Source organism: Triticum dicoccoides, chromosome 4B (assembly GCF_002162155.2).
Source record: "Triticum dicoccoides isolate Atlit2015 ecotype Zavitan chromosome 4B, WEW_v2.0, whole genome shotgun sequence".
In the NCBI taxonomy this organism is placed as follows: Eukaryota; Viridiplantae; Streptophyta; class Magnoliopsida; order Poales; family Poaceae; genus Triticum; species Triticum dicoccoides.
In genome coordinates this window covers 664,757,197-664,770,488 of record NC_041387.1, presented here as the reverse complement: position 1 = coordinate 664,770,488, position 13,292 = coordinate 664,757,197, and the positions used below count along the sequence as shown (strand labels likewise).

The window sequence follows — 13,292 nt, the reverse complement described above, 5'->3', positions numbered from 1 at the left end:
GGGGGCAACAAAGAGCATAAACATGTGAAAACTAGTAAGGAAAACGTTGATGAGGAGAAGACACCCCCGCAATAAGGAGTTTGCCTACGCACTTTAGGTGTCTTTTCCCTTAAACCATGTACGTGGACCTCATTAATACTACTAGTCACCCTCTCCTCAATAAATACACTTGCAAGTCAAGCTCCCGTTGAAAAGATTTTTATGCGTTGCTTGGACAAAGGTGTGTTGCTTTTGTGACAAGGAGAAAACAATTCACCACTTATTTCTATCATGGTCGTTTCCCACACTTCTCTAGTGTGCTGTCTAGTGGGCGGTCGAAATGCCGAAATGGTTGTATTTTTAACAGGATAAACGTTCCAATTTTCTGCAAGTTAGCTACCAGCAATACCCATATATATGTCCAGTTTCCTACAACATGTGGAAGCACGACCTCCCGTGGCTTTTGGTAGAGACTGTGGCTCAGGCTACATTCAACCGGTTTGGATGATGGTCGAAGTAACAGGATTTGTGAATGAGTTATGTAATGTTATTATCAGTTGGTTAAAATAATTGTGTGTGTTAGTTACTGTGGAATATTCTTATTTGCCGAGGTGCAGGCACACCTATCTCCCTCACTTCATTTGGATCTAACTTCCTTTCACATGGGAGGCTGCACTGAGCAACATGTCACATGTGAATGATTACCTCGAGGATTTTGACGGGATTCGTTGCAGGAGAATAGATGGCGCCGTTTATGGAGGAGGCGGAGGTAGTCCTCCTCATCTTCTTCGGCGGCAAGGATCCCACGCACTACCCCAAACTGACTTTTTCCTGACGGCCAAAATCCGTCAGGAATGAACAGATATTGTCAGGAATGAGCCCCTACCGTCAGGAATTTCCCGTCAGAAACAGCTTGTCAGGAAAGATTCTTGTTCCTGACGGTCCCCATAGTGTTCCTGACGGCGATTCCTGAGGGGAGCCCCTAGCCGCCCGAACTCAAATTCCTAACGGCCCCACCGTTAGGAGATGCCGTCAGAAAACTGGCCGTCAGGAACATCTTCAGCTAGTGGCACTCAGGACCATACCTTCAGGAATGAGCTCAACATATATCCATGACGGCTAGCTTCGTCAGCAAAGTATGAAAACGGTCGTCAGGAATCAACCAAGACAAACTAAAAATATTATTGGAAAGCAGTATATATATATATATATATATATATATATATATATATATATATATATATATATATATATATATATTCACAGCCACATGCAAATCTTTTCACAATCATGCATACACAAAGGTCACACGACCCGGTTTAAAATCACAACAAATTCCTAGGCCACAATGTACCCATCCAATTTATTTAAATCTCATTGTTCACAAGATCCACACATTCATATCCAAGTCATGATTCATGGAAGCTCAACTTAACAGGAGGTGTCACCAAGTCAAAACACGCATACTAGTTGATTCCTAAATTGCCAGGAGAAGCAATTGACAAAGAAACCCTACCTGCACTGTAGTTCACAATATTAACCACTAGTTATACTACTGGAATTCCTAAATGTTTGTCCTGTGTTGGAATAGAACTATGCTCATCCGCATGAGTAGCATGAGGATGGTCTTCATCATGGGAACATTCTGCCAACGGAGTATCAGCATTCCCTTGGGCTTGGAAGGTTCCATTCACCTATACAACAGAAGAATATAGGAGATTTAAATGAACAACGGTGAAAGGCAAAACTGTGATACATACAGGTTTTCAAAGAGGTTGCAAAACTGTGATACATACAGGTTTTCAAAACTGCCACCAAGCAAGTGAAGAAGACTTCTCTTATTGCCAAGTACAGGCTGCAATTATGAAAATGTAACCGGAACATAATGAACAAAAGAAAAGAAAAGGGAAGAAAAATTAAATGGTTGCAATCCAATGCCCTATATCCATAGTATTCATGGCAAATGAAATTTTGTGGTGACCAACCCCCTTCATAACTTTACGTGATAGCAAACAAAATCATCACTTCATAGGAAAAATCTAAGTATGCCAAACACTAAACTGCATGTACAGAACTAGCACTACATGTAGAAAACTAGCAGTAAGCGGCATATTTATAGCTTTGCAATGCAAGTTCCGAACATCAGCAGTTTAACATCACTACAAGAACTTGCTGTATTTCAAGTAAGGATGGAACATGGGCATGAGCTAAAACAGTTGGAGAGCCTAAACAAGCTGCAAGGCAATCCGAATATTCATCATCTTGAAAATGTTAAAAACAAGAAGGAGGCGGGCGATGCAAAGCTAGCTGATAAGAAAAGACTAATATGACTGGAACTGTCCTGGGGTGGTTCCTTACAGACTTACCAGAAGTTCAAGTGGAGGTGCTTGAGGGCCTTCGCCCACCCAAGGGTCTGGTGAGGAGAACGGTGGCCCCAAGTACCTACAACGACTTCTACTCAGAAGCTGTATTCGTGAAGAAAATTATAATAACTGGGGACATACTCATAAATGCAAGTTTAGAGGAATATACATCGTGTAGTATAAGTGTTATTGGAGCAGCAGGGTGAAGCTAATGCACTGACAACCTTTTGCTATTCTACTTCTATGTTTGTGTACACAAGTTCAAGAGAAATGCAAAGGATGCCATCATTATAATTCAACTGTACTGATCATCATGGAACAAACAATTTATTGAAAAACAAACATGTTACATTTTAGATTAACATTTGTTGTAGTTTTGAATACAGAGCAAAGGTGCAGGAACTTACAAGACACTTTTGAACATTACATTATTGATGGGGCCACAATCTCCACTCTCAACCACATTTGCAAACTTCCAACTTCATGAACTTGCAAGTGTTCATCTTTGTTGCTGCCATAGGCCATTCTGCTTTTCCTACATAAGAGAAGATGCTCTTCTCACAAACAACCCACACTCAAAACTCGGACAAAACTCAAAATAGAATAAAACAGCAGTAGGTGAGGTTCAGAACGAGTTCATGCTGGAACACAATCAATAGGACACTAATATTTTCTCTGAAGTTGAACAAGAAATTTAAATCTAACATAGCATCAGATCTTCAGTCATGCAAACGAGCAAATAATTGAAATACTAAGGTGATAAAACTAGAACTAGATCATCTCAATTGGCAGCATACAGGAACACACATCTCACTAACTGAACAAGCAAGGGGTTCAAGAAATCAGCGAGGGAAGAGGTGAAATAATGGAGTACAGAACATAAATTTGGCTTCTGGAGCTTGGTGTTGCAGCAGTCTAAGACGTGGCTTTGAAGATGGAGAAGAACAGCAACATGTAGATGCAAGAGACGATCAGCAGCGGGTGTTGACAGAGTTCAGCAGCAAGCTGTCGTTGGGGAAGAGCAGCATCGTCGTTGGAGGAGGTAGAAAGTTTAAATTGTGCTGCAAAAAGGCTCTGAATACTAAATGAATAAATGTTCTATCAATTATCTACAAGGAAAGAAAACATGTATGAGAACAAATAATCATTCTCAGGTGGTTAGTCAAAATATACATGAAAGACATCTTCTATTCTGTTCTCAGGTGGTTAGGGATAGCAATATATGGACAAGGATGCCGCCAAACACACCAAGCATGATTTATTGAACATGTGCACATATGGTTACCCACAGAAGAGTTGACACATGATAACAATATATGGACAAAGAAAGCATTGTGTACCTTGCTGCTTACAAGGAGCAATCCCTCCCCATGGTCATCCTTCCATAGTTACTTGACCCCCTCCCCATGGTCTTCCTTCCATAGTTACAGATCTGAGAACACAAATTACATTAGTGATCCATAATCCACCATATTACGTAGAAGCATAATTTCTAACTCAGTCTGCAGGGCCATACATCTTTCCCTACATAAGGGAACATGTTTTTTCAACAAACTAGCCATACTGAGAGGTCAAATGAAACTGAATGCAACTTACCAACACGCTTTTGGTCTGAATAAATGATCATGAGCCACTCCAGAAACATAGCGAATTTATCACAAGTACTACAAGATTACTCAATCAACATCGTTTAAGTACAAAATGAAATTGTTAACTAAAAAGGCAAAATGTACCACTGTACACAGATTTGAAAACTAATTTTCAATCTTAAATAGCATTTTCTTCAACATATAGAAGTTCTTTGTATCGACATAAAATGCACAAAGTTACATATTCAAAATTAAGAATGAAATAGATTTTTTTGTAGCTCTGCAGCACATCTAAACTATTTGACACAACAGCCAGATTGGGTACGGAAGATGAGAAAGAGGGCCTGGACGGGCAGGGAGTCACCTCTGCACGGGGAGGGAGGCGGATCTGGAAATCGCCGGCCAGGGAGGCGGATCTGGAAGTCGCCGGCGAGTCGGAGTGGCGCTCGACGGCGAGGGGGGCGGCGCTCGACGGCGAGGGAGGCGGCCGATCGGAACTGGACGGCCGGTACGGGGGAAGTGGCGGTGCTGGACGGGGGAGGTGGCGGCGCTGGATGGGGGAGGTGGCGGTCATCGTGGGAGTGGGAGGAGTATCTCGATGGGGAAAAGTGGATCGTGTCAGGAACGTAACGATCTTTCGCCTCGGTTGACCATCCACGTCAGGAACACGTACACATTCCTGAAGGAGGTATCGCGGCCGTCACCAACGTGTCTGGCCGTCACGAAAAAGTCTGTTTGGGGTAGTGACGCCAACGTCTAGCTCCTCGCTGCCGGTCGAGGCGGCGGCCTCCGCCATGACCGTGGCTGCGCAGCTGTAGGGCGGCGAGAATCCGCCGCTCCTCGATGTAGGCGATGGCGTCCTGGATGATGGACGCCTTGTCCATCTAACGCCCGGCGCACGGACAAAATCAAATTAAACATGCATGCAGCATATGTAGAACGTGTTGGCAAGTGCTCCTCTCGTGCTGACGATCTGTACCTTGGTGATGTTTGGAACGACACGGCGGATGGCGTATAGCTTCTCGTTGAGCCTCCTGCGCCGGTGTCTCTCGTTGATTATCTTCCTCCTCTCCAAGCTGGTGACCTTCGTCGGCCGCGAGGTGGCGCCGTCAGGCGAGCTCGTCGAGTCGTCGTACAGGCCGGACAGAGAGTCCTCGGCCGGCAGGTGCATGCTCCAACAATCCATCCAACTTTAACGGTTACTTAGATCACAGCAAGATCAGGAAGCAGAGTGGACTAGGGTGTTCATGCTTGCATGCTGCAGGGGCTCACCAATCTGCGTTGCCGAGCTCGAGACCAGGGCCTCCCAAGAGAAATCCAAGCTCACGTCCATGTCGGACTCCATTGCTCGGCTACTCTCCTAGATCTGCTATTCTGCTATACCCTCCCCCTCTCTCCACTATTTGTTCTCCTGCTTGTTTAAGTTCTGCGTCGCTGGGCAGCGGAGCCATGCGTGGGGCTGACGTGGCAAGTGAGACCACCTTATCCTGATGCCACCTGGCGCCCTCTCGAGGAAGGCATCGTGGCACTGCGCGGTAATTGGCTGATTTTCTACTTTCGCATCGCTTCCCCCTAAATTCAGGACCAAATCTGGATCTGTGCGTTCATGTCACCGTCAATTTGGGTCCATGAACTTTGGCGCACAAGTTTTGCATCAAGGAAAAATATACTCCCTCCCATCCATAATTCCATATTACCGACTTTATGCTAAACCAACGTCAATTAATATGGATAGGAGGAAGTAGCATATTTAGACATATCTTGGGTTACAGTCAAAACAAAGCATCAGTTACCGAAGTTGATGGTGTGGATGAATTGTATGATAAGATTTAGTCCATTGGGTCCATTGAAGGGAAATATAATTATGTAGAAAAAACTAGGGTAAGTATAGCCAAAAACGTTGCCTAAACAAAGGGAGCCGCTACGCGTCGGCCGGCGGATGTATTAGAAACATCCGCCGCATGGAGCTCCGTTGGATCAGCGCCCTGACAGCCGTCGGATCTAACCACCGCGCGCGCGTGACCACCTCTTATTTCCTGCAGCAGGCGCTCTGTTTCGGAAACATATTCCCCTGTCCGCCGTCCTCACACGCTCTTATTTCCTGCATCAAGCGGCCAAGGGACGCCTCCATCACTGCAACAAAGGTCTTGTTGCAGAATTTTTTTTTTGCGACAGAGGACTTGTTGCCGATTTTTCTTTTTGCAACAGAGGTCAAGTTACATAATTTTTTTGTAACAAAGGTGATGTTGCAGAATTTTTTTTCCATCTTCACCTTTTTGCAACATAAGTGTTGTTGCGGAAGGAACTTCTGCAACACAAGTGTTGTTGCAGAAAAATTGCAATGGAAATCATGTGGCAGAAACACCATCGTCCCCCCGCGGTTTGCAACTCTGTCGTTGCAATTGCAATAGGGGGTGGTCGGGGACGACTGGAGCAGCTCCCCTTGAAGCACCGGTGGGTCACCTGCTTTGTAACAGATGAGAAGAAGACAGCGGTGGACAGAAGAAGAAGCTTCAAGTAGCGGTGACGGCCGGCTTGCCGGTGTTTGCCCGATCTGGAGGAGGGTGATGGGATGAGGCGAGGGGAGGGAGAAGATCTCGGCTGTCGAGGAGAGGAAGACAAAGGGAAAGGGGAAAAGGAGACCGGTGGCTGGAGACTCTTCTCGAGACGATAAGGTGGAGAGCTATGAGGGGATAAGCGGTGGTGGGCCCCAGGCGACACGCGTCAAGCGGGCGAGGCGGCGGACGCAGCGACTAAATCAACCGGTTGATTTAGAACGTTTCCCCTAAACAAATGATCATGACCATGTACATTTCTTCATAAATCAAAAGAGCAAGAGCACCCTAAAAAAGCCAGCGTGGAATGAATAGTTGGCATGTCACCAACGCATGCCAATCACCCTACAAATTTACACAGCGTGAAAGATTTGTTCAGTAACCTTAGTTGCATTTATAGAAAACTTATAGTTTCACAATCCCTAAAATCAATAAGAGAGTTAAAACTTGTAGTCATCTATTCAGCCCCCTCCCCCACCCCCTAGTTGACATCGATGTGGCACCAGCATATACTGCACCGCACGTTGTTGTCGGAATTAGTTGCAATATGCATCAACGAGATTTGATTACATAGCAGATGAACATCTGGACTTATAATATGAGAACCCAAATTCAAAATAGATATGATTTATTGTATTGTTGTAATACTTTTTTATGTAATTAGCATGCTTTGCAGGTGGCATGGTTTCACGGTGAGAGAAACATGTTAGTGGGGATCACCTATTTAGTTATACTAGAAGATAACACTCATGTTGCCGCATGGGCCGCTGAGAACATGGAGCTTTAAGAAATGGATAATTTGGCAAATGACATTAATGATTGCGTGATTAATTATGATAGTGTGATAGTGATTCGTGATTTGTTGATGTGAAAGGGCCACATGCGTATACAGACAGATAGTGATTTGGCATGCTCATGGTGTGGCGTACATGCATAATATGTTGATGCACAACTATTTAAGAATAGATGATAGGATGTAGCACTAACAAAAAAAATAGTTTTGCTAAACTGAGGGTGTAATTTTTTGAAAAGCGGATTCCCCGGCCTCTGCATCATCAAGATGTACATAACCATCTTTATTAAACAAAAAGTAGTTCGACTTGTCATGCTATTTCTTTTTTTTAAAGGAGGAACGAAGCCCCGGCCTCTGCATCAATTGATGCATGCAGCCATATTATTAAATAGGTAGTTAGGTATGAACACAAAGTCTTAGATCCACAAATGGCTCATAAACTGAGCAAAAGAAAACAAGTATAGAAAGTAAAACTGCCACATCCGACAAGTCCAAAAACAGACTACGATACCTATTCACCTAGCCTATTATTAGCTCGCCGTCCAAATCGGCTGAAGATAGCATGTGCGACCGTCTCCCACTGGTTGAACCCAATAGCCATAATCTGCCTGGAGTCCGCATGAGTGAGTAACAACCACGTACGGATCCAACCGGTGGCTTTGTAAATAACCTGTAAAAAGTTGTTGAAGTTCTTGTCATTAAAAATCATGTCGTTCCTAGTGTTCCATATAGCCCAAAATAATGCACATATTCCAATCCGTATATGTTTAGCTATGGATACGTCTACTCCGTTGAGCCACGTCCCAAATAGCGTATTAATGCTCGTCGGTGGATTAATATTAAAAGCTATATGCACAGTGCGCCATGGTAGTTTTGATAGTGGGCATTTGAGAAAGAGGTGTCATCCATTTGTTAATTACCAGCAGACAACAAAATGGGTCAAATGATTGGGCAATGCCATATGCAGTGCTCTGATAACTATATGCATTGTGGTCGGGGTCCCTCCGTAGTTAAATTTGAAAGCGATGTGACATGGACAGTGCACAGATCTCTTGCGGTGTGAGGATTGTAGTGCATTGTGCCATAGTGCTGCTATGTGTACTATTATGCTTATGCACGCCATATGCTTCTGCTGAGTTAGCTGCACTACCCCCATACAATTGCTATGACAAGTGGGAAATTGGTTGTGAAAACCATTTAAAGGTCTAGAGTGAAATTTTTAGAATTGAATCAGCGTGATTTAGCAAAAAGAGTCTTGCTTTGAAACCTCTTCGATTAAAAGGATTTTCATAGCAATTTTTTAGGAATATAATCCTTGGCAAATTTTCCTATATGGGTCGTTTGATTCGTATGATTTTGAATCCTATATGATATATTCCTAGGGATTCCTTTGTACTACATTTCATAGGAATTTTAATATCCACTCAAACATCTTGGAACTACCCTTTTTTTATTGCAATCAAACAAATAAAAATCATGTAGGATTACACGTATTCACGAAAAAAAAATCTTGTAGGATCTAAAAGGACATGATTGTAATTCTACATTTTATTCTGTTCCTACGTTTTTGGAATCCTCCGAATCGGTGAGGCCCTCAACGTGCCCAAGGAGCTGAACAAGTGGCGGCTGCCATATGGTTTACACCTGAGATCCGTGCAGATTATGTCTCTGAGATTGATTCACGGTTATGTGATGTTGTTGTGTGCAAATTTTACTGTTATTTATTGTTCATCTTGACATGTCTATATACATAAGTAGTTGATCCCATTACTTTACTTATCTCAAAATGTACACGCCACCTCATCAACCTGTACTATTTTTATTTCTCTCAACATGCAATAAGGGAAATGGTACATATGTTATTTCTCTCAACATGCACACTTCCCACTTCATCAACCCCACCACTTTCATTTCTCTCAAATTGTATGAGAAATACTACATATATTCTATAAATATCTTATAACTGTATAATAATCAAATACAACAAATAGTATGTTTGTAGTCTTCACTCTCATATTCAAATTTTAGACAACCAAATCTCATCAAATATATATTGCAACAAATTTCTGCAGCAACGCGCGGGGTATCATCTAGTTTCTAGTAATTTTTACCAACACGTGCAAGCTAGAAAAATACCGGTAATTGTACTTTGTTCATGACCACATCAATGCACGATACAACATGTAACATGGAGCAAACATGCCTGTCGCCAACAGTGTCTATTTCTAAACTGCTAATCAGTTATCACCTAAACTGAAATATATGTTGTCCGAAAATGCTTTCAGTTAAACTTGTGTAACTTTGGCTATCAAGAAAAATTAAAGTTGTTCGCATGGATAAGTTCAGTTCCTTGTCATCGAAAATAGTTCCACAACTTATACTTTTGTATAATTTTACGAACACATAGCTAAAAAATGTCGATTCAAAGGTGTATGTTGCAGGCGTGTCAGTCCCCGAAATGACATGTGTATTTTTGTTAATGTCTAGAATATTGCTTATCATTAGCGTCTCTGTTGGTTGGGGATTAGACTAATCCAAAATCGGCCATTAACGGTCCAATATTAATTGGCCATTTTTTGTTGCAAATCACATGTTCCCGACACTAAAATATGCTATATTCAATACAAAAAAGATATTTGACAAAATTGTTGCCTTGATTCCTTGTCTTTGAATCCTTGAACAACACTAAAATATCAGGTTCTCTGATTCTCTCAAAGTCACAACCAAAACAAATTGCTAGCAAACAACAATACATCACACGTAGTGCTAGGAATAGACCCGAATTATTGGTAGATTCCCGACAAATGGCTTGTCAGAGTGATAAATTGCCCCAACTGATTAATAGTGACAATATGGGATAATCTAATCGGTCACCACCGAGTAGCAATAAATTGGCCGATAAATCGCTGAATCGGATGATTTTTGGAACAGTGGTTTTCATTCAGTGGGAGTAAAAAAAAGTAGCTCTTGCTCCATTTCTTTTACTCCAAAAGTTATATTCCGGTCCAACACAACGAAAAATGACGAGATGCCATGGAATCGGGAGAATAATGCACATAGTTAATAATCTTGCTATCCTTATTGTTAAGAATATCCAGTACTCCAAAACTTTTCAATGCACCGAGACTCACCTAAAAGTTTCATTAAGAAATGACAATAATGTAGGATGTAGGAACAACACGCATCTTCCATGTAAAAAAGTGTGCAGCACTAATTTTAAAGGTAAGTGGAAAACCAAAAGACAACTTCAGTTCTGACTTGGTGGCTGAAGCGCCGGGGCACACGACGTAGACACCTACCCGTAACTGGTCACAGATCCTAAGAATATCGAAAAGATATTTTTTGTTAATTCTTACTCAACACCATTAAAGATAGATAGAAGAAAAACAGAGAGTGCACGTAAAAGAGATAGGATATCATTTTGTTCACATATCAACATATGCTTACACAAGTCTGCAAAGCTACATCTACCAGTTATATCTGGACAAAGGACGACACATTCCATTTTTAAGCTGAAGGTAATAATTTATATGATAGAAAATTAATTATTTGCTGTCTATTTTTCAGAAAACTGACGCAAGTGATCATTATTGGAGTCGATACAAATAATTCGGTGAAAACCGACTCCATGGAGCGATGCCAATATAAAAAATGGTACTACTGCAAGTCTGCCACCCCGCTCGGTTGCTTGGGCCACAAATGCCCCCCTCCCCCCCACGCGCGCGCACACACACAGCCAAATAAATATGAGGAAACATGCATACAAACAAAGTGCGGTCACGTTGCGTCAGTGTGCAAGTTTTAGGTTTCTACTCCCTCCATAAAGAAATAATGATCTAAACGCTCTTATATTTTTTTACAACGACAATATTTTTTCTATAATCAAGTGAGAGAACTCGGATTTCTTTTCTTTGATAGGGCACATATGCTGGCCAATGAATTGCTGGCCACATCCATCTCATCATCCTAGAATGAAATAGAAAGGAGAAAATAACAATGACTAAAACGAGTGGGGATCTGTAGCTTTCGTACTAGCTAGCCGTGGGCTCCGGCTGGTGGACCTTTTTCATTCTTTTCTATGTGCAGTATATCGTTGGCTGGTTGTATATAGCTCGATCCCGTCTATGTATAGCTAGTGGATCCGAAAGCTAAGTTTCCAAATGCCTCTTGGACCACGCTAAAGCATAGCCAAGCCAGCTCACAAACTCAGATGCGTTGTAGCTAGAACGATGTTGCGTTGGTAGCTAGCGCTCGCTGTTTTTGTCTCTACGCTCCGCCTGTGGCCTGTCGGCGTACCGATCTGGGCGGCATATGCATGCATGTGAGAACAATCCTAGAGGCACTGTCTAGGATACGTCTGCATGTTTGCCTGTCGGCTTACCGATCTACACGTTTTGTCTATATCTATATCCGTGACATATACATGCGCCATAGCATGGCTTACAAAAGAAATCGTTCGTTGCAAACCAGCCTGTGGTTGGATGGTTAGAAGGACAGTGATATCACCTGTCCATCAGAGTTCAAGTCTCAGATTGACATAGATGCTTGCATTTTTCTAAATTTATTTCAGGCCTTCCGGCAATGTGCGTTCAGTGGGATGAGACGTTCCTGTCGACTACTAAGGCATTTGTGGCGACTTTGTCAATCTCAAGATGATGTGCCGGCTCAGTCTCTTGAAGATACTCATGGGGGTAGGGTGTGCGTGCATACGTTCATAGGGGTGAGTGTATGCTCGAGTATGTGAGCGACTTCGATTGTACTGTGTTAAGAAAAAGCGATCGTCTTTTTTCTTCTTTCTTCCCTAGAACTTACCACATGCAGTCAGCATCATGTTACTCTATATATAATTATTTTATTTATCACATTAATGTATTTTTAAGTTTTACAAAGAATCTGAAACGTATCATGGATACAGGTATTGCGTAGAAATGTTCACATCTAAATTTTCATAGAACAATATGATCATCTGGGACCTGAGTGAAACTGAGAACCCGAGAGTGCTAAAGATTATGTTTCAAAACTTAAACCCTTTGCCCAATGGCAGCCTCTGACGTTGAACTTGGCTATGCCAACTCCACAACCTTGATAGTGAAAAGCTTACTCCCTCCTCCTTCGTTTACCTGGCCCGGGAGCAAAAAAAATATTTAGAAAGGAGACACATGCCCGGTCTTAGATTGAGGCCCCCTTATAGTCCTAAAAGCAAATAAGCAAAGGAAAATAAGCGAGCAAATCAAACTAGAGAAGTTCGATACATGGCCAACCGCAAGGCACATAGCTACGACCACACCCTCTGTCGGAACAAAGAAGCCTTCAAGGCGAGTGCCTAGCCTGAAGCGTCGCATAGACAATGGCATTCTTGGTGATGTACTGCTCAACCAGCGGCTTGTCCTGCACCTTGACCAAGAGCTTCCACAACTGCAAAAGGATGACATGTTTGTAAATGAGGCCAGCTGGATGCTTGTATACCCTCTATTAGTGCTTTTGTTCAAGAATGATTTTTTTTCCAGAATGACCAACTTCTCTCTATTAGTGCTTTGTTACCAGAGGTCCATAACGATCACGCCATAGCAGCAAAACGCATCCATGCTAACTTTCGCTCACTACCATTAGTCCTTTGAATCGACCGATGTATAAGACTGCGAAAATCCCGCTCCATGAGCACCATGTGGCTTCATGGACTACACTCCACAAAAACGAGCAAACATGCACTGGAAAAGGATAAGATCGCAATCCACCTCTTCCCTGCATCAGACGCATTTACCATCGCCTGGCCCCTTTCGTTTACGCACTTGGTCCCCGCTTGGGATTCTATTTCGCGCCACTTGCCATAGAAAGATCTTAATCTTAGCTAGGAGTCGAGCTTTCCAAACGCAATGAGGGTTAGCTTTAAATAATTCCCTATACAAAGAACCCATGGAAAACAACCCTGAAAGGTTCAACTGCACGATACCTCTCCTGGCTCCTCCAAAAGTGTAATGCTCCTCAGCTCTTTGGATAAATCCTGCCACTATAT

At 42.6% G+C, this 13,292-nt stretch overlaps 1 long non-coding RNA gene and 1 pseudogene across 2 annotated transcripts; both read right to left on the bottom strand.

Annotated features, from left to right (window-relative positions):
- LOC119292182 overlaps positions 1-5,304 on the bottom strand; it is a 13,394-nt pseudogene extending 8,090 nt beyond the window's left edge.
- Positions 1,319-4,625, bottom strand: LOC119292183. 2 transcript variants are annotated; one of them, XR_005142917.1, is made up of 6 exons: positions 4,296-4,625; positions 3,683-3,774; positions 2,750-3,416; positions 2,346-2,421; positions 1,776-1,834; positions 1,319-1,673 (listed from the first exon to the last, which is right to left on the bottom strand). It is a non-coding gene; the product is annotated as an uncharacterized LOC119292183 (long non-coding RNA). The 2 variants fall into 2 exon arrangements; XR_005142915.1 differs by having other exon boundaries at positions 2,750-3,403.
- Positions 5,305-13,292: the final 7,988 nt, after the last annotated feature.